General features: G+C 35.1%; 1 long non-coding RNA gene across 1 annotated transcript in view; it reads right to left on the bottom strand.

Annotated features, from left to right (window-relative positions):
• Nucleotides 1-4,920: 4,920 nt before the first annotated feature.
• LOC122226419 overlaps nt 4,921-21,449 on the bottom strand; it is a 123,633-nt gene continuing 107,104 nt past the window's right edge. Inside the window, exons 5-7 of the long non-coding RNA XR_006205622.1 lie at nt 11,417-11,500; nt 7,045-7,194; nt 4,921-5,031 (exon numbers count right to left, since the gene is read on the bottom strand). This is a non-coding gene — a long non-coding RNA (uncharacterized LOC122226419). The remainder of the gene's footprint in view (nt 5,032-7,044; nt 7,195-11,416; nt 11,501-21,449) is intronic.

Below are 21,449 nucleotides of genomic sequence, written 5' to 3'. Positions count from 1 at the left end.
TAGCAAATAGATGAATGTATAATGGTGAAATAACACGATTATAATATTGATATTTATCAAATACATTTTCTAATACTGAATTTGACAGGAAGCAGCCAATTGATATGTATAAAAAATGTAAATAAATAGGAAAAAATTGTATTTTCATTTAGGGAAGAGGATGAGTTGAGAGTAGACCTAAAAATATATTAACTGGGATATTAATCTATAAGTTTTTACCTCTGGGAAGACAAAATTGAAATAGTTTAAATGTAATTCAGGGAATTTATATTTATTTGAAGAATTTTTTCTGACAATAGGTATATATTACTGAAATTACTATTTGAGGTAAGTGATTTTGAAATCTATAGAAACTATATTTATGTATATTAGAGGACATAGAAATGCAATAAAAAGGACATTTACAAGACCTAAGGAATAAAAGATTTAGAACAAAATAAGATGTTGGTCAATTCTCTTTATCAAACGTCAGGATATATAATACTCAGGTATTAACTGCTGAGGTACACAGATTATGAAACATTATAATTGCTAAAGTACATAAAGGAAAAACAGTATGCCTAAACTGAGAGAGCTTATTTGTGTTAACTTAGAATAGATGAGATGTTTGTGAAAATAATTTCAATAGAAGGTAGAATATGAGGTTTAGTTTCAGGGAGATGCATGCAAAAAGTGTATGAGACCAGAAAGGAGGAAGAAAGTAAGTTGCAAATAAACAGAAGCCTATATAACATACTGCTGTTGAAGGCTCATTAAAACAACCAAGGCAGAGTAGCAGCTTCCTAAGAAGAAAGCCATTAAGGCAAGGGACAGCACTGTGACATTTGGGAAGCAATATATCTTAAAGTGCTAGATCCAGTTCACCAAAATTTGAGGAAGAAACAATGGCTTTCTTTTGTAGCTATGGTTATAAAATCCGGGTGGGTGGGGGAAAGGACAGTGTTAAAGTTGAAAGAGTAAGACCAAGAAATGTGTCCTAGTGCACAGTGCACAAGAATAGGGACAGAAAAATGATCTAGCTTTTAAAGGAAGAACAAAAGAAATACAATGATTGATGAAAGAATAATGAAAAATTGCATAATGTATTACCATTTTTAAAAATTCTTATTTGTTTTACAGAAGAAAAATAGTAATGAATGTTTCTAAATATTTTTAATAAAATGTGTACTGTTCCTTTCAAGGTTCATTAAATGATGCCTTCAGTGTGATCCACTTTGACAGCTTCAAAAGAAAAGTAAATGTCTTCTCAAAGATCTTTCCTGCCTTCTGATTCTAGAACTTTGACCACTGTGAGTTTTCTTTATAGCTGTCAAATATTTTCTGGCCTACAAACAGAGAGGTGTAAGAGTTCTTTGGGAAGATACACTATTCTCCACAAAAGATGTGCTTGGATGACATGATTCATGACATTTCTTTGACACATTGCACACCATTTTGAGTTTTAGTATGATTCATTTGTATGATGCAAAGGGAAGCAATCATCATTTGTTATTTATGGTTTGCTCTGTAATTACAATTGAAGTTACTTTTACATTGCATTTCTCATTTCTTAAAGTATCATTAGAACGTGATAGTTAATAGATAAAAAGGTATAAGGCAAATAGCTGTACAAGTCTTAATTTGCATTAGCTAATTTATTAGCATTCTTTGTAATGCCATTGTTCTTGCATTGGTTCATGTAAGCCAAACACAGCCTGTAATCAACAGGACACCACCCTGAACTCTGCATAAATCTTTATACAGATTGCCTCCTACCAGTATCATCTCCTAGGTCTGAGAACATACTTCTCTCTAAATGTATGAAAAAATATCACCATCAAGACTTTACAAAACTGCTCTCTGCTTTCATTTGTTTTTAAAGAAAGCCATACTTTATGAATTTAAATTAGTTGACCTATCAGAAGAATATCTAGGGGCACCTGGGTGGCTCAGTCAGTTGAGCATCTGACTTCAGCTCAGGTCATGATCTTGCAGTTCGTGAGTTTGAACCCCACATCGGGCTCATGGCTGTCAAGGCAGAGCCCACTTTGGAGCCTCTGTCTGTCTGTCTCTCTCTTTGCCCCTCCCCTGCTTGCATACCTGAGCTCTCTTTCTCTCTTAAAAATAAATAATCTTAAAAAAAAAGAATATCTAAAGCAATTTGAACACCCGATAAGCAGAGAAATATGACTATGGAGAGGCGCTGTGGCCATCCATTAACACATATTAAGATGGTTTCAGAGATAGCTTTTTGATAAAAGGCAAGTAAGTTTTATCAAGAGTATAGATAAAGTAATGACTGTAGTGGATGGCCCATGCCCTCCTGTGAGTAGTGTTAATAAGGGAATTGGAAAGTTGGGGAAGAGTAATGTGAGAATCTAATATTCCCATTCCCTGATTTGACTCTTGACTCATCCTATCAAAAACTCTATTGGAATCTTAAAGCTATAGGCAGGGAAACTTGGAAATCATATAGTCCAAGCCTCGCTTTCCAGGTGGGTGTCTCTCAAAGATAATTATTTGAGAAGCGTGTCTTGAATCAACAAATGAATGAGGTAACAGAGACAGTCTAAGTAAATATAGTAGAATTTTATGGCTAGTTTGTAAGCAAATTAGAATCTATGTCTTCTGAAACTTATATAGTGTTTTTCCCATTATATCATTCTTTCTTGATTTCATACTAAATCTCCTAGTAAATAGTTGTTGATGTGCATATGTATTGAATTATTAACTGAAAATATAGTTTTATAACACTTTGTTGTGGAATGGAGTAATTCACATGATCTGTAACCTATGTTTCCCTTCTTATCAAATGGATAATATCTATCCCAACTTTTATTAAACATACAAATATGCTTGTGTACCCAAAGGACATGGGCAAAGATATCAACAAAGACTTCTGTAAATAGTGGGATTTAGGAAGATTTTGTATGATTATGAATATGTTCATTTAAAAATATTTATTTAAAGTTATTTTTAGGGCATTTATAATGAATATAATGGTAGCATTAGTATAATTAATAATTACAACAATATATGAATATACAACATGATAGTATTATATTAATAATATATTATTATTATATTATATATTATATATAAATATATATAAATTATATGTATATAAATTATATATAATATTGTATAATAATAATCACAATATATATTATATATTATATAATAATAATCACAATATATAATATAAATAAGTATTGCTATTATTATATATTAATATAATTAATAATATAATACAACCTAAAATAATTATTAAAATTATTTTTAAATATTTATGACTAGAAAATATAGGAGACATACATGATCATATTGGCAGTATTTATTATCAAAATGTGAGACTGTGAAAAATGTTGCAGTCTTTCATCTGCATTTAGTGTTGTCTATAATGCATAATCATTACTCTTAATTTGTAAACCATATTAGTTATTGATTTTCAAAAATGTAATGATATACACAAATAATTAAAAATTCAAATTCTATTAAAAGATGCATAGTAAAAATATAAATATTTTTTGACTCCTGTCCTTCAACACTCTAGGTCCTATCCCTAAAGAGAACTGTTGCTTCTTATTTTATATAGGTAGTCTGCATATGTGTGTGTGTGTGTGTGTGTGTGTGTGTGTGCATGTGCGTGCACTCAGGTGCCTCTATAGCTATGACTATGTGTATAATTGATACCATTTGTAGATATATAAAATATTTGTGAATATAAATATATGGCATAAATATCCATTCCTCCTTTCTCCTTTGTTTTATACAAATAGTAGTACCTTAGTTTACTTATTCTTTAGTGTGTGTATGTATGCATATTTTATATGTATATATCTAAATACATGTCTATTATATATATTTGTATATATTAATTTAATATTTTCTCCTGGGGATAATTTCACAACAGTCTTTGCATATATTCCTCATTCTCTGTAAACGCTACATAGCAATTTGTTGTCTGGATGTGTCATAATGAGTGCATTTGAGTGCTCCTGATGAAACTAAGTAGTTTGCAATATTTTATTATTGCAACTAATAAGCCAATAAACATACTTGTTTTAATTTGCTTCGGGAGAATAGTCAACAGAAAATTGTAGATAATTACAATTTTTTTCTGTTTACATTCTTATAATTTTCTTCAACAAAAATATACTCATTTCAAAGTTTTAGTTACATTAAGAAAGAAAAACACTGCTAAAAACCTTATATTTAGGTGTATTAACAATATTTTACATTTGTTTTGGTCTTAGAGGTTCTAGAGTCTTTCCCACACATTTTTTATATTTAAATGGGAAACTAATGAAAATACAAATTTTTCTCATGGAAGGTTTTAAAGTATTGGCTTAATAGTTGTAACAGGATCAGGTAATAAAATGGTGCTATCCTCCTCTTGTAGGAGGATAAAATCCTACAAATAGTACTAACATTTGTTTGTTCCCCTTTGTATTAGCATATTTTGTGTATGTGTACTTTAGTGTTTTTATCATTTATTTTACTCTTAAGGTATACATAGACATTTTCAACCATTATCTATTAAGATACCTCTTTTAATTGGGGCCCAGCCACTGTAAAAAGAAAACCTTTTTATTTTTGTTGCATTAATTAAAAAAAAACCAAAACTTATTTCCCCTTACTCTTTAGGATTACTTATTTTTGGAATGATTTGTAAAAACTTCTAGGAAATCAGATCATATTGTGACAGACAAAGCAGAAGATGTCTGAGTTTGCTCAAAACTATGAAAAATGAGAACCTTCTCTTAGCACATTTCAATTTCAATATACTTCTATTCTAGTGGTTTTACTAAAGCTTTTTTTGAGCATTCAGTTTGGAATCCAAGTCTGCCTACCTTATACCTACCCCTTTTTAATCACTTCATATTCCTTGACTGCTCCTCAGAACTCAAAAATGGACTTACCCAAATCTGATCCTTGACATTTAGAACCAAGGTTGATGCAGATTATGAGTTCAGTTAGTGTTTAATCATTGATACAATTCTGTTGTGCTCAGTAGAGAATTTTTCTTCCAAACCTTACTGTGTGCCACACCTAAAAATAACAATATAAGCACATAAATTATCAATTAAGAAAATCTAAACCACATAGCTAATTAATAGGATCCTCAAGTTGGCAGGGGAGACTATGCTTTGATCTAATTGTGGAGCAGTTCACAGATGCTAATGCAGGTAATCACACATTTAAACTTTCTTATTTTTTCCCCCCTGAGAGAGACAATCACATTGAATTCACCCTCCCAACGTTGAAGGTAAAGGTAAACGATTTCCACAATTGAAGAAGTAAGAACAATCACTTTAGAAATTTCCTCTCAGCGGTTCTTTACTGCAAGGCTTAATTCCTGTAGAAAACTTTATAATTGTCAGTCTCTCCAATCTGCTTTCAAACATTCCTAATTTTACTTGGTTTTCAATACAAGGTGGTGATTTATTTAAGGTCTTACATAGTGCTAGTTTATTCATATGTGTGAATTTTGTTCACAAAGGGAATTTCACTAAATTTGGTCAAAAAATATGTACATCAAAACCAAAGTCGTCCATACCTAGATTTGCTCTGCTTCTTCTGTAGGAAGAAGCTTGAGATGAAGGTCAATTTAGCAGGTACTGTGATGCAAAAACAAAATAGCCCCAAACAAAACAAACAAAACACTAATCTTTCACAAACTTGATGCATTGTCATTCAAATTTGTCATTCTAATGGCTAGATTTATAAGCACTGCAATTTTATTTGACAGATAATTTTTGAAACTACAATGCATGCACAAAAAATTTGATTGTTATTCTTTAGCAGAAATAATTTTGTTACCACCTTTAACAGAATCTCATTACAGAATGCCTTTGGGGAAAGGGTGGGTCAGATAGGAATAAAATGAAGAAAACAGAAACACTTTCTTAAAGTAATACAAGGAATAAATCTAAAAGTTTATCATTGTATTATAACACTATTTGGGGATATCAAAAACATTTATGACATGCACATTTAATTCCTTTTTGATAAGATATTGAACAAGCAGTTTTATCCCAGTGACTAAATTACATACATCAAATCGTCATACTACTTTTAGAGATCAAGCAGAGCTAGAGACACAAAAGACTTTATATTACTAAGATTATAAGTATTTATTTAAAGAACTTCACACAGTCACCTAAAAGCAAAAGAATTGTTGTGATGATGAATAATCCACAATACTTTATTGAATTTAAAAAAATTAGATTTATATGCTATGCTGAGTGCTATTCTACAATGCAAAATAATGTAACAAAGTAATATAAAAGTTAACCTTTCTGAGAAGCTATAGTGGTGTTTATTTATAATAAATTACACATTACATAATTACAGGGTTGTCTGGTGTTACCAGGTTACACATAATTAATTGAATAATAGTTGTTTTGCAAAGTAGATAACCAATTTAAAAATGGCTAATAGACCAATAAGAGTAAACACGTAACAGGCAAATCTCTATAAATCAACAGAAAATTTCATCCAACTTGCACAAGACCTTGTATTCAATTCATGCTGGGGAAGGTATAGAAAAGTACAATACAGATTACAACACATTCCAAACTGTGTGTCACAGAGTAAATATTTATGTTTAAGAACGAGGGAAATCCAGGGTGAAAACATGTTTTGGAAAAGTTGAAAAATTAATTTTTAAATGTTAGTTGGTATGCAAGATGCAAAGGATGAATCCAGAAATATGAGAATCTTCTTCCAGTTAATGTTGCAAAATATCTTGAACACATCAAACGTAGTACATATGCACAAGCAAATAGCAATCATAAAACATTATGTTACCAATTAAATAAAATATATCACGAGAAGTATATTTGACATGCAACCAGTAAATTATGTAAAAATAGATGGCTGAATGGAAATTTAAATATCAGCTATTAAATTAAAAATTAATGTGCTATAATTCTGCAAATATATAAAGTAAACCTTAATCAACAGAGAGTTACTGAGTAGTTGCCTTTTTATTGCGGTCCTTCTCTAGCAGGAACAGTATTGGCTGAGGAAACACTAGCTACAGTAAATAGTAAATCTCACCATTTCTATCACTTAGCCCAGTGGGGATCCCTTTCTCACACAGGTAAGGACAAATGAGGGTATTCATCAGCTTTCTGGTATTCGTCTGGGTATTCGTCAGCATCAGCTTTCTTCTTATGATTTGACTGTCGTCTAGTGTGCCGGGGTCATCTGAATGCAGAGAGTACATAGGGAGGATAAGGTGGGAAGCCACGCATGCCCGCAGTTCTTAATTGCCTCAGCCCTAAAACAATACAAATCACTTTCTCCCATATTCCACTGGTGAGGGTTTAGAATTGTAGCCCTAACTTGGGTAGCTGCTTCCTAGCAAGGACTCTAGTATGCAAGGGGAAGCACCAGTTTTACTGAGCAGTTAGTCATTTCTCCACCAGAATGCAATAGAGCCAAGTTTATATTCCGTGTAGAGATAATTAGGATAAAAATTGCAAATCTTAAGAAAAATTTTGAAGTAAAGGTTTCTTAATTCATTACACACACACACACACACACACACACACACACACACACACACACCCTAGTAAATGCCTCTTCAGGGAGGGTTAATTGCAACAGGCCTGGAAATAGCCAGAACTGTTCCTTTGAAATAAGAAATGCTCCTGCATTACACTCATACCTAGGCATGAAATAAAATGTACTGATAATAATGTTGGTTTGTAACCCAGAAGTTTCAAGGTCATTTGTACCAGTTTATCAACATTGTTTATTGATAACAGTGAGATGATACACCTAGAGAAAGCCTGACAGAGACTCCCATTTGGAGCATCCTGTTTCTGCGTTATTCCCAATCGGAGAGGAAGAACTGTGTCCATGTCACCTCTATACAGGGGGACAATGGTGCTATCACCAGGCCTTTCCAGACCTGTCCTGAGACAGGCTGGCATGCATATCCTGACTTTGATGCTTTGCTGTATTGTTTCCTTTTCTGGTAATAAACTGCAGATATGTAAGCATTGTCTTTTTGTTCCTTGTGAGTCTTCTTCAGTGATCTGAGCCTGTTCAACTGTCACATTAGTGAAGTGCCATACAATTATAGTCACTATAAAAAGCATAATGAGTGATGAAAAGAAATAAAAAAAAACCCTGCTATTTTATTGGACACAATGACTCATTGTGCAACTTTCGGTTTTGGTAAAACTACATGAAGGAAATAAAATAGGGCAACAGAATTGGGAGTTGCTGGAAATGGAAAGAAGCTAACTATGATGCTTAGTGAAAGCTTTTAGGAGGACGAGTCATTAGAGCAAATTACAAAGGAATGAAAATTGTTGAAACAGTGATGTCAAGGTCTGGGAGAAAAGCGTTCCCTGTGTGGGAAACAGCAGGAACAAAGACTAATTGATTACACCTATACTTAGCACTCTGAAAATTGAAAACTGAAACTTATACCCAAGTTGATCAAGGACTATGAATGGGTGCTAAAAAGAGAGTGGTTGAAGAAGAGGAAGCAAGAGCAGGAGAGGTGAGGGCCCAGGTCAGAAGACTCCAGTAACCTGAGTATTTGCATCTTGGGCCTTGCAGTCCAAGGTGAGGATTTTTCATGTTATTTTAATTGTTATAGGAAGTGTTGGGTGGTTTTAATCCTTGAGTAATAGACTTTAGATTTTGTGATGAGATCAGACTCAAAAACCTAAGTTGCTGCCATTCTATAAAGTCTTGTTAATACAGTTATTTAAGCTAATTTGGTATTCACTTTGGAAAGAGAGGTCTTAAGAGATTACTGTAGGTAACTGTATCTGGCTCCTTGATCAACACAAGTAAAATTTTCAATTTCCAATTTTTGCAGTGCTGAGTAGAGGTGCAAAGTCAATGATTTGACTTTGTTCTTACAACGGTTGTTACTATGAAGATGTATTTATAGGCTTACCTAGTACAACAGGAGCCACCAATCTCCAAGTTTTTCAAGAATTACATATACTTTTTAAAAGGAATTGGTTTACTTTTCACCCTCTTAAGTGATGGGATCTGGGAGTCTCAGCAGAAATAAATGTTTCAAGGTTGGTATCAAAGAGTATTTGACCTTATTTAAAGTACTGTTTTTGTGGATATTGTAATGACTCTTTGAGAAAGTGGCTTTGCAAATAAAAATGTGTTATAAGATGCATTAAAAAGTTCAAAGAAAGTTGTTTCAATTTTTCTTCCTCCAAATATATATATTTATATACATCACTGATTCTTTTGTTTTAAATTTCTTTAATGGTCATATTTATTTTTGAGACAGAGAGAGACAGAGCATGAGCGGGGGAGGGGCAGAGAGAGAGGGAGACAGAATCCGAAGCAGGCTCCAGGCTCTGAGCTGTCAGCATAGAGCCCAACGCAGGGCTCGAACTGGTCAACTGCAAGATCTTGACCTGAGCCTAAGTCGGACGCTCAACTGACTGAGCCACCCCAGGCTCGCTTATATATCACTGATTCTAAGGAGAACATTTTTCCCCTATATTTTGCCATCTCTGAAGTGGGTATGCATCTTTCAGTCATTGATATGATATGGCTTAAGTAGAGATTTTTTTCTTTATTCATACTACATAAATAATGGCTTTTCTTACATTCAATGATGTCTTACATTTGAAGAAATTTATCATGTTTTCAGTGGTAAATGGCATGCTTTAAAAAACTCTTGAAGAAATAGTGATTTACAGTTTGATTACACACTAGACCAGTGAGCAGTTCTCTATTCTTTAAGAAGAAAATATTTTTTATAATCAACAGGTTTTTGTTGTGTTTTGTTTCTTTTTGGTATCTTGGATATGGGAAAAAAAAAACCGGTAGAAATCATTTGGTTGAACACCCTCACTTTCTAACGCAGAAAGTTTGTTTTATATAATAAGATGACTGATTGCAATTTTTTTCATTCATTTCGGTTATGTTTTGCTTAGTGTCTAAACAGGAAAATGGTGGGGGGGAAATTGTGTGTGATTAGCTTGGTACTGTTTTTACATTTGCAGTCCCCAAACTTACATCTATGAGGGAGGTGAATTAGGTCTACACAAGTTAGATGACCTGTCTCAAATTATACAAGAGGTCTGTGGGCGGAGCCATATTTCTTGCCCAGGTCATAGCTCTTCTTCTTGAAGACATTTGGCAGCCCTTTTGCAGAAGCATTTTGCAAAGCTAGTGGGCAGTTATTAGTGAAAACAGGCCTGTATTTTAAATGCCTCAAAATATCTCTACGTTCCATAAAGTTTTAACATCCACTGAGATTTTAATAGGTTGTCTGAAAAGTCAATTTCTGTGATCAAATATATTTTTCAAATGTTGAGTTTTGAAAATTTTATTTGTTGCTATTACTTTCTGTTTAGGAAGTTTCTTTTTATAAATAGGCATGTGGAAACTTCTTATTTAATTTTGAAATACTTGACTATGGAATACTTTTGTCCTAGAATATGTATTCACAACTTATGAGGTATTGATATTATGTTAAATTATTTATGGAATACTGATTATGATTATTTCCCCCAAATTTTATCAAATCCACTAAAGTGGATTAAAGTGGAATGAGAGGTTATATTAATCTGTTCAATTGAAATTAATTTGCTCTTTATGTATGTTTTTATGGCCCATTATTTAAACAACTACAAACTTATATTTTGAATAGCATATAGTGGTCCCAGGAGGATAAGGGTATCTTTTTCTCATTGCTGAATCATCTACTGGTTTATTGTGCCAAATAGTTTCTACGATAGACACTCAGAGCATAGTTGTTAAAATCCAGAATGTAATTTGAGTGCATTGTTCAATGTGAATAAACCTTCATATCTTTCTTTTGTAGAATGGTTATAGTTTCAGTTATTAACATTGTTAAAAAGACTCTTCAAAAGGTGCATTATGAATATATCTATACTTATCTCTGTCTATTATTTGTTCACTTATTTTTCCATTCTTCTACATCCAAAAAAATGTGAAAGGAGGGTATCTTCATTACTTGTTGAATTTATCAAACCTGTCATGAACTGCAGTTTTGCTCTGATATAGCTTAACTCATGGACTTTATACCTTGTTCTAGTAAGATTTTAGTGAGATGTATTGAGATATTAGGTTATCTGTATGCACACTCTTCTTTGAGTACTCTCTGATCATCCTCCAATAGGATTAGATTCCCTGAAACTATGTTTCTGGAACATGACTCTATCTCCCCTATGTAGAATGGATAGAGTCTGACACATAAACTAGAGAGTTGGTTGTTATGGACTGAACCCCCAAAATTCATATGTTGAAATACCATCTCACTGTCATGATAGGAAGCAGTAGGGCCTTGGAGAGGTGATTAAGTCATGGGAGTGGAGCTCTCATGAGTGGGATTAGTGGACTTATAAAACAGACCCAAGAGTGCTCTTATCCCTTTTGCCATAGCAAAGACAAAACAGAAGAAACTCACCTGTCTATGAATCAGGACATGGGCCCTCACCAGATGCAGAATCTGTTGTTGGCAAGTGGGTGTTAGACATCATAGTCTCCAGAACTGTGAGAAATAAATGAATGTTCTTTAAGCTACCCAGTCTTTGCTGATTTGTTGTTGCTATTGTTGTTGTTGTTGTTGTTGTTGTTGTTGTTGTTGTTTCAGTCTGAGCTAAGACAGCTCTCCTAATAGGTTTTGGTTTCTGGGGAAGATGGAAGGTCAGAGGTCAGGCTGGCTGGAGGGGTGAGAAAGTACTAGAGGAACAAAGGCAGGGGCCACGTAGTAGCCTCTGCAGAACAAATAGTTGTGATATCCCATGACCAGCCACATAATAAACACTGATGACTGTAAATAGTTTTATTTTTTATTTTTTTTAGTGTTTATTTTTGAGAGAGACACAGACAGAATGCAAGTGGGTTAGGGACAGAGAGAGGGTGAGATAGAGAATCTGAAGCAGGCCCCAGGCTCCAAGCTGTCAGCACAGAGCCCAACGCAGGGCTCAAACTCACAAGCTGTGAGATCATAACCTGAGCCAAAGTTGGACACTCAACCGACTGAGCCACCCAGGCGCCCCTGTAAATATTTTTAAATGTTTATTTATTTATTTTGAGAGAGAGAGAGAGAGAGAGAGCTGGGGAGGGGCAGAGAGAGGGAAAGAGAGAATCCCTAGAAGGCTCCAAGCTGTTAGTGCAGAGCCTGACATGGGGCTTGATCTCACAAACTGAGATCATGATCTGAGCCAAAATCAAGAATTGGACACTTAACTGACTAAGCCACCCAGGAGACCCTGAAGGTTGTAAATTTTAATCTGTATTTGCAACCTAGTTTGGGGGTTTTAGAGAGCATGCATAAAGTTTAGGTGCCTACTCACTGATTTTGTAATTTTAGATTATCAAAATATACATTTCTAAAATGTAAATTTTAGTTCAAGATAGGGCTTGTTTGGAAACCAGATAAAAATTAATAAAATATTGTTGGTACTATTTATGGTTTTATTATGAAATAAAGTTGTTACTAAGCCTAGTTATGTTCTCTAAAACTGACATTATCAAATGAAGTTCACCATAGCTAGAAACTTTATAAGAAATACAAAACTGTACAATTAGTGTTTTTTAAAATATTAGTTAATGTTATTGATAAAGTAAGAATACTTCATGTTAACCAATGGTTATAAATGACAATGGAAGTGTAACTGACATTAATTTCTGACTTTGCTAATAACTTTCTTCGCAAAATGTTTCCATCTTATGGATTTGGTTTGTTTTTAACCTTTTGGCAGCATGGGTGTTTGAGAGTAAAGTCGTGACATTTTTTTGAGGCTTATAAACGTTCAGGAAGTTCAGTCTTTAAGCAAGACAGTTATTTTTTTTCAAATACATTTAGCTCTTTTTCTGATTCAGAGTACCTCTTTGGTGTGTTTAGTGTAACAAAAGTCTTTCTACATCACATGACTTGATGTCCAGTATGGAAAGTATGCTTATGCTTCACTTCAGACACAAAAACAGACCTTACATGAAAGTGATTAATTCGATTAAAAAAATGAAGAAATCAAAATATATGTTTACCCTTCATTCCTTTTTGTCTCTTTTTATTCCTATTTTTGTGCTTTTTGTGAAACATTGTAATTAGGCATCTCTGAAGTACAGTAACTTACATGATATAATCTCTCAATATGAAAAGGTCATGCCTAAATAGGCAAGTGGGTGAACCTGATTTGAATCTCATCCTAAAAATGTCAAGAGATGTTTCTAGAGGACTTACAATTTTTCTCCATATAGTTTCTTTGTGAAAGATTTATTATTATTACATAGAACTTTTACAGCATAAAGTGGTAGCATCATGACAAAACACTCAAAAACAAATGAACCGAATCTATTCATTTGTCAACCTTAAAATCAGATGTAGTAGGAAAAGACTCTCCGACTTCAGATGATAATTACTTGATGGTGTTTAAATTGTGGCTCATTTTCCACTGAGGGATAGGGTGAAAGACCAGGTTAGTATTGTAATCTTTCCCAGTGTTACTACCTACAAACTCATGCATTTGGGAGGAATTTTTAATAATCACCTCTTCGCTTTATTTTAGTTCATTTCTTTCAGTTCAGTATGGTTTAATGTAAATTAGTTCACTTTTCCAGTAATATGTTAGAAACCATGTAGAAAGGAACAATGAGCAAATTTTAGTACAATGTGGACAAAAGACTTGAGTATTTATTTCAACTACACATAGAGGGCGTGTCTCTCAAACACTCCTGTCCTGGTAACTGTACCTGCTTTTCCCTCCAGGAGAGCACACATCAGTCCCTCCTAGCTCACATGTTTTTGGTGGCATTTACTTCACATACATCCAGGTCCGCACAGTCCATTACATTTTTCAAGCTACCATGCTGGGCTTAAGATGGCAACAAAGCCAGTGAGAACAATAAAACAAAATGAGTTTGGTTCCACATGTGGGGAAAGCATCTCACTATTTTGATTGGCTTTAAACCTGGGCACTTCTAGCAGCTGTCTTGAAGCCCATCTGAGAATGAAATCATGTAGAGGAAGTGTATTGGAGAAATAGAGAAACCAGCTTGTGATATGGTTTGAACTCTGGGTTGAGCCCAGACCTGAGGTTTTGAACAAATGAATTACATGATCTGGAATTTTCCCTTTATTTGCTTAAATCACTTTGAGCTGGGTTTCTTGTTATTAGCAAAGCAACCTATTTTAAGAGATACACTAGGTGTAAAAACACTGAAATGATTTGAGAGTAAAGGTCAGAATTAAGAAGGATTAATTAATTAGTAACTTTTCCTTGAAGAACAAGAATCCGGAGCTCAACCACTTACCTTTCTTGTAGACAACTTATAGTTGGGTCTTGTTTTTATTAATCTGCCTTGACAGTCTCTTTGAATTGGTATATTTAGACCACTCACATTAAAGTGATTAATGATATAATGAGAGTAATGTCTACCATATTTGTAACTGTATACCAGGTAAAAAGAATTGAGGTATATAGGTCTTTAGTGTGAATTTTGGTCGTTTGTTTTTATTTGGATACGAGTTAGGCCACATTTATTGTTTGCGGGGGCTGTACTGTCAGAGTCTACAATTCCCTCTAGCATCCTTGTTTCTGACTCTTCTCTTTGAATGTTTCGAAAGATTCCTTAAAGTCTGAGGCTTGCAGTTCTTCTAGACGCAATCCCTTGTTATTACACTGGGGCCCTATTGATGCAGTGGTAAGGTGTGAGGGAAGGGAAGTATGCTATAGTCCTATGATTAGATATGTCTTTTTTTTTTTTTTAATTAATGTTTATGTATTTTGGGAGAGGGAGAAAGGAGAGGCAGAGAGAAAGGGATATTCTCAAGCAGGCTCCATGCTGTCAGTGCAGAGCCCGACACGAGGCTCAATCTCAGGAACTGTGAGATCATGACCTGAGCCAAAATCAAGAGTTGGACGCTTAACCGACTAAGCGACCCAGGCACCCCAGGTGTCAGTCTTTAAATGAACCTGAGTTGGGTATTTATCTTCCCTCAGGTTGATTAATCTTTAGTAAACCTCGGCAGGTTAAGCTCTGGTAAACAAGTTTTCTTGAGGGTGGGCCTTATTAAGAAGATTGGAGAGCTCTGAATATATGGTTACTTTTCCTGTCCTTCTGCCTGAAGTACAGAAGGATTTTTCTCTAATTTTTACAGTGAGGGCAACAGGCCAGCTGGAGATAAAACTCACAAGAATGTGGGGACCCCTACTATTGGATGGCTTCGGAGCTTTTCACTCTGAGCTAGCCTGAGTCCACACCAATTGATCAATTATCAATAAATTCGGCCTACTGACGTTAGCTTCAGCTGCAGGCTGCTGCTTCCGGGTTTTGCTTCTGGTAAGCTGTGATTCTCCGGATCTGCTGGTCTCTCTTCCAGATTTTGGGCAGTAGTTTGCCTCAATTCTCAATTCTCTAAGAGACTCAGGAGAGTTGTTGTATTTTGCTTATCTGTTTTCTTGTGAGGATATTAGCTACTTGCATGTCAGACCAGAAACTAGAATTCTTTAACCACTTATCTTTCCAACAATGAATGTCTCCTATTTTCAGAAACTATAAAGGAGCCTTGGCCACAAAAATCTCCATAGTAGAAGATTATACCCATTGAAAGAAGCTTTGATTCTTATGCATCGTAAAGGTAAGCTTAGATTTAGATTCACTAAATATTATTGTGTGCCAGGAAGCTGGGGAGATGTTTGTGTGTTTATTTTGTGGTCTAAGTTTTGTGACCCAAATATGAGGCTATATGGAGTTTAAAAGGATGGATTCCAGAAACACGTTCAGTGAGTTTGAATCCCAGGTCCAGCACTTAGTGCTGGGTTGGTCCTTGGTGAGTTACTTCAGCCTTTCTGTGTCTCAGTTTCTTTATCTGTGAAAGTAGGGTTAATAGTGCCTGTTCTGAGAATTAAATTACATGATAGCATTGTTACAATAATACAACATCTCTTAAATTTTGCTTTCCTTCTGCCAACCAGTAATTCATTTTTTACTAATTCAAAACACTTCTTTACTAAGGTTTTTGAGAGTTTTGTCCCTGGAAGCAGCCCAATATATTCCTTTTAGTGATTCTGATAATTGAAATAAAAACTAAATCAGGGGCACCTGGGTGGCTCAGGCGATTAAACATCTAACTCTTGATTTTGGCTAAAGTCATGATCTCACTGTTTGTGAGTTTTAGCCCCATATCAGGCTCCACTCTGACAGCACGGAGCTTGCTTGGGATTTTGTCTCTTTCTCTGCCCCTTTCCACGCCCTGCCCCAATCTCTCTCTCTCTCTAAGAATAAATAATTTTAAAAATAGATTATTAAATAACAAGCACTCTCTACCCTTTGAAGATTAACAATATTCTTGAGTGAAATTTTATTCTAATATATAAGAACTTTACCAATTTTTGTAAAAGGATATCCAGGAAGATTTCCTATATTACTAGAGAAAGTTGTTTTGATATCATGTAATGATATGGTTGGTTATTGTGTATCTGTTATTCAGTACAGCTTCTGTGACTTTAATCAGATCACACATTTTTTTTGGACCCATAAAGTGACAGGCCAATGACTAGTCAGTGTTGTCAGTGAGAATAAATGCTATGCTGATAAGCAGATATGCCACTGGACATCAAACCAAAGGAGATGAATAGATCAACCACATAATCTTAGACTCTAGCTGCAAGATCTTAAAAACAATAAGGACAATAGATATTTCCAAGGGAAACCAGTCCATAAAATATAGAGCCATATTTTAAAATTTCTGTATGAATCCTCATATTATATAACATGGAATTGGTCTATTCAATAATAAAAATTGCAGTAAGAACCTGAAGTAGTAATGTTAATGATAAGGAAACCATTGTTATTTTCAAAATTGGGCCATTACCAAAGAAGGAATGACATGGAAATGCACTATTTAAATAATCCTTGAAAGTAATGCTGTTGTTGAGAGGGTTTGTGGACTTGTGTATGTGTTTTCCATTATCTGATTAATTGGGTAGGTGATTGTGTTTCACTATCTTAAAAATTGTATTTCAATATCTTAAAAATGCCAGGTATCTAAAATCTTCTTTAGTTAGCATTTATTTAATAAAGGGTAGAAATAGAATTCATTTCTAGTGTGTGCTTTGTATTCTGTCAACATACTATCACAACAGAGAAGCAGCATTATTTTTCATATTTTGCAAACAGGGACTGAGAGTCATGGACATTAGGCTTATATGATGAATAGATGACCGATCATTTATAGACCAGGTTATCTATACAATATGACTTAAAATGTCTTGTTCTGTCCACATTACAGTGCCAGATATCTGATGTATCATAGAATTTCATGTTTTAAGAGCTTTTTAAAATCATCCCATCCAGCCACCCATCTTATGCCTAGTTTGAGATCTGTCAGCTGGGTGGGTAGTTATTTATTTATTTATTTATTTATTTATTTATTTATTTATTTATTTATTTATTTTCAATATATGAAATTTAGTGTCATATTGGTTTCCATACAACACCCAGTGCTCATCCCAAAAGGTGCCCTCCTCAATACCCATCACCCACCCTCCCCTCCCTCCCACCCCCCATCAACCCTCAGTTTGTTCTCAATTTTTAAGAGTCTCTTATGCTTTGGCTCTCCCACTCTAACCTCTTTTTTTTTTTTTTTCCTTCCCCTCCCCCATGGGTTTCTGTTAAGTTTCTCAGGATCCACATAAGAGTGAAAACATGGTATCTGTCTTTCTCTGTATGACTTATTTCACTTAGCATAACACTCTCCAGTTCCATCCATGTTGCTACAAAGGGCCATATTTCATTCTTTCTCATTGCCACGTAGTACTCCACTGTGTATATAAACCACAATTTCTTTATCCATTCATCAGTTGATGGACATTTCGGCTCTTTCCACAATTTGGCTGTTGTTGAGAGTGCTGCTATAAACATTGGGGTACAAGTGCCCCTATGCATCAGTACTCCTGTATCCCTGGGTAAATTCCTAGCAGTGCTATTGCTGGGTCATAGGGTAGGTCTATTTTTAATTTTTTGAGGAACCTCCACACTGTTTTCCAGAGTGGTTGCACCAATTTGCATGCCCACCAACAGTGCAAGAGGGTTCCCGTTTCTCCACATCTCTCCAGCATCTATAGTCTCCTGATTTGTTCATTTTGGCCACTCTGACTGGCGTGAGGTGATATCTGAGTGTGGTTTTGATTTGTATTTCCCTGATGAGGAGCGAGGTTGAGCATCTTTTCATGTGCCTGTTGGCCATCCGGATGTCTTCTTTAGAGAAGTGTCTATTCATGTTTTCTGCCCATTTCTTCACTGGGTTATGTGTTTTTCGGGTGTAGAGTTTGGTGAGCTCTTTATAGATTTTGGATACTAGCCCTTTGTCTGATATGTCATTTGCAAATATCTTTTCCCATTCTGTTGTTTGCCTTTTAGTTTTGTTGGTTGTTTCCTTTGCTGTGCAGAAGCTTTTTATCTTCATAAGGTCCCAGTAGTTCACTTGTGCTTTTAATTCCCTTGCCTTTGGGGATGTGTCAAGTAAGAAATTGCTATGGCTGAGGTCAGAGAGGTTTTTTCCTGCTTTCTCCTCTCAGGTTTTGATGGTTTCCTGTCTCACATTCAGGTCCTTTATCCATTTTGAGTTTATTTTTGTGAATGGTGTGAGAAAGTGGTCTAGTTTCAATCTTCTTCATGTTGCTGTCCAGTTCTCCCAGTACCATTTGTTAAAGAGACTGTCTTTTTTCCAGTGGATGTTCTTTCCTGCTTTGTCAAAGATGAGTTGGCCATACGTTTGTGGGTCTAGTTCTGGGGTTTCTATTCTATTCCATTGGTCTATGTGTCTGTTTTTGTGCCAATACCATGCTGTCTTGATGATGACAGCTTTGTAGTAGAGGCTAAAGTCTGGGATTGTAATGCCTCCTGCTTTGGTCTTCTTCTTCAAAATTACTTTGGCTATTCGGGGCCTTTTGTGGTTCCATATGAATTTTAGGATTGCTTGTTCTAATTTCGAGAAGAATGCTGGTGCAATTTTGATTGGGATTGCATTGAATGTGTAGATAGCTTTGGGTAGTATTGACATTTTGACAATATTTATTCTTCCAATCCATGAGCACAGAATGTTTTTCCATTTCTTTATATCTTCTTCAATTTCCTTCATAAGCTTTCTATAGTTTTCAGGATACAGATCTTTTACATCTTTGGTTAGACTTATCCCTAGGTATTTTATGCTTCTTGGTGCAATTGTGAATGGGATCAGTTTCTTTATTTGCCTTTCTGTTCCTTCATTATTAGTGTATAAGAATGCAACTGATTTCTGTACATTGATTTTGTATCCTGCAACTTTGCTAAATTCATGTATAAGTTCTTAGCAGACTTCTGGTGGAGTCTATCAGATTTTCCATGTATAATATCATGTCATCTGCAAAAAGCGAAAGCTTGACTTCATCTTTGCCAATTTTGATGCCTTTGATTTCCTTTTGTTGTCTGATTGCTGATGCTAGAACTTCCAACACTATGTTAAACTTCCCATTGGAAGTGTTCCTTCCCTTTCTATTTTTTGGAATAGCTTGAGAAGGATAGGTATTATCTCTGCTTTAAATGTCTGGTAGAACTCCCCTGGGAAGCCATCTGGTACTGGACTCTTATTTGTTGGGAGATTTTTGATAAGTGATTCAATTTCTTCGCTGGTTATGGGTCTGTTCAAGCTTTCTATTTCCTCCTGATTGAGTTTTGGAAGAGTGTGGGTGTTTAGGAATTTGTCCATTTCTTCCAGGTTGTCCAATTTGTTGGCATATAATTTTTCATAGTATTCCCTGGTAATTGTTTGTATCTCTGAGGGATTGGTTGTAATAATTCCATTTTCATTCATGATTTTATCTACTTGGGTCATCTCCCTTTTCTTTTTGAGAAGCCTAGCTAGAGGTTTGTCAATTTTGTTTATTTTTTCAAAAAACCAACTCTTGGTTTCGTTGATCTGCTCTACCGTTTTTTTAGACTCTATATTGTTTATTTCTGCTCTGATCTTTATTATTTCTCTTCTTCTGCTGGGTTTAGGCTGCCTTTGCTGTTCTGCTTCTATTTCCTTTAGGTGTGCTGTTAGATTTTGTATTTGGGATTTTTCTTGTGTCTTGAGATAGGCCTGGATTGCAATGTATTTTCCTCTCAGGACTGCCTTCGCTGCATCCCAAAGCGTTTGGATTGTTGTATTTTCATTTTCGTTTGTTTCCATATATTTTTGAAATTCTTCTCTAATTGCCTGGTTGAGCCACTCATTCGTTACTAGGGTGTTCTTTAACCTCCATGCTTTTGGAGGTTTTCCAGACTTTTTCCTGTGGTTGATTTCAAGCTTCATAGCATTGTGGTCTGAAAGTGTGCATGGTATGATTTCAATTCTTGTATACTTATGAAGGGCTGTTTTGTGACCCAGTATGTGATCTATCTTGGAGAATGTTCCATGTGCACTCGAGAAGAAAGTATATTCTGTTGCTTTGGGATGCAGAGTTCTAAATATATCTGTCAAGGCCATCTGATCCAATGTATCATTCAGGGCCCTTGTTTCTTTATTGACCGTGTGTCTAGATGATCTATCCATTTCTGTAAGTGGAGTGTTAAAGTCCCCTGCAATTACCACATTCTTATCAATAAGGTTGCTTATGTTTGTAATTGTTTTATATATCCGGGGGCTCCTGTATTCGGCGCATAGACATTTATAATTGTTAGCTCTTCCTGATGGATAGACCCTGTGATTATTATATAATGCCCTTCTTCATCTCTTGTTACAGCCTTTAATTTAAAGTCTAGTTTGTCTGATATAAGTATGGCTACTCCAGCTTTCTTTTGACTTCCAGTAGCATGATAAATAGTTCTCCATCCCCTCACTCTCAACCTGAAGGTGTTCACAGGTCTAAAATGAGTCTCTTGTAGATAGCAAATAGATGGGTCTTGTTTTTTTTTATCCATTCTGATACCCTATGTCTTTTGGTTGGCGCATTTAATCCATTTACATTCAGTGTTATTATAGAAAGATACGGGTTTAGAGTCATTGTGGTGTCCGTAGGTTTCATGCTTGTAGTGATGTCTCTGGTACTTTGTCTCACAGGATCCCCCTTAGGATCTCTCGTAGGGCTGGTTTAGTGGTGATGAATTCCTTCAGTTTTTTTTTGTTTGGGAAAACCTTTATCTCTCCTTCTATTCTAAATGACAGACTTGCTGGATAAAGGATTCTCGGCTGCATAATTTTTCTGTTCATCACATTGAAGATCTCCTGCCATTCCTTTCTGGCCTGCCAAGTTTCAGTAGAGAGATCGGTCACGAGTCTTATAGGTCTCCCTTTATATGTTAGAGCATGTTTATCCCTAGCTGCTTTCAGAATTTTCTCTTTATCCTTGTATTTTACCAGTTTCACTATGATATGTCGTGCAGAAAATCGATTCAAGTTACATCTGAAGGGAGTTCTCTGTGCCTCTTGGATTTCAATGCCTTTTTCCTTCCTCAGATCAGGGAAGTTC

This window comes from Panthera leo, chromosome C1 (assembly GCF_018350215.1).
Source record: "Panthera leo isolate Ple1 chromosome C1, P.leo_Ple1_pat1.1, whole genome shotgun sequence".
Lineage (NCBI taxonomy): Eukaryota > Metazoa > Chordata > Mammalia > Carnivora > Felidae > Panthera > Panthera leo.
The sequence above is the reverse complement of the archived record's forward strand: the minus strand, read 5'-3'. Positions and strand labels throughout refer to the sequence as shown.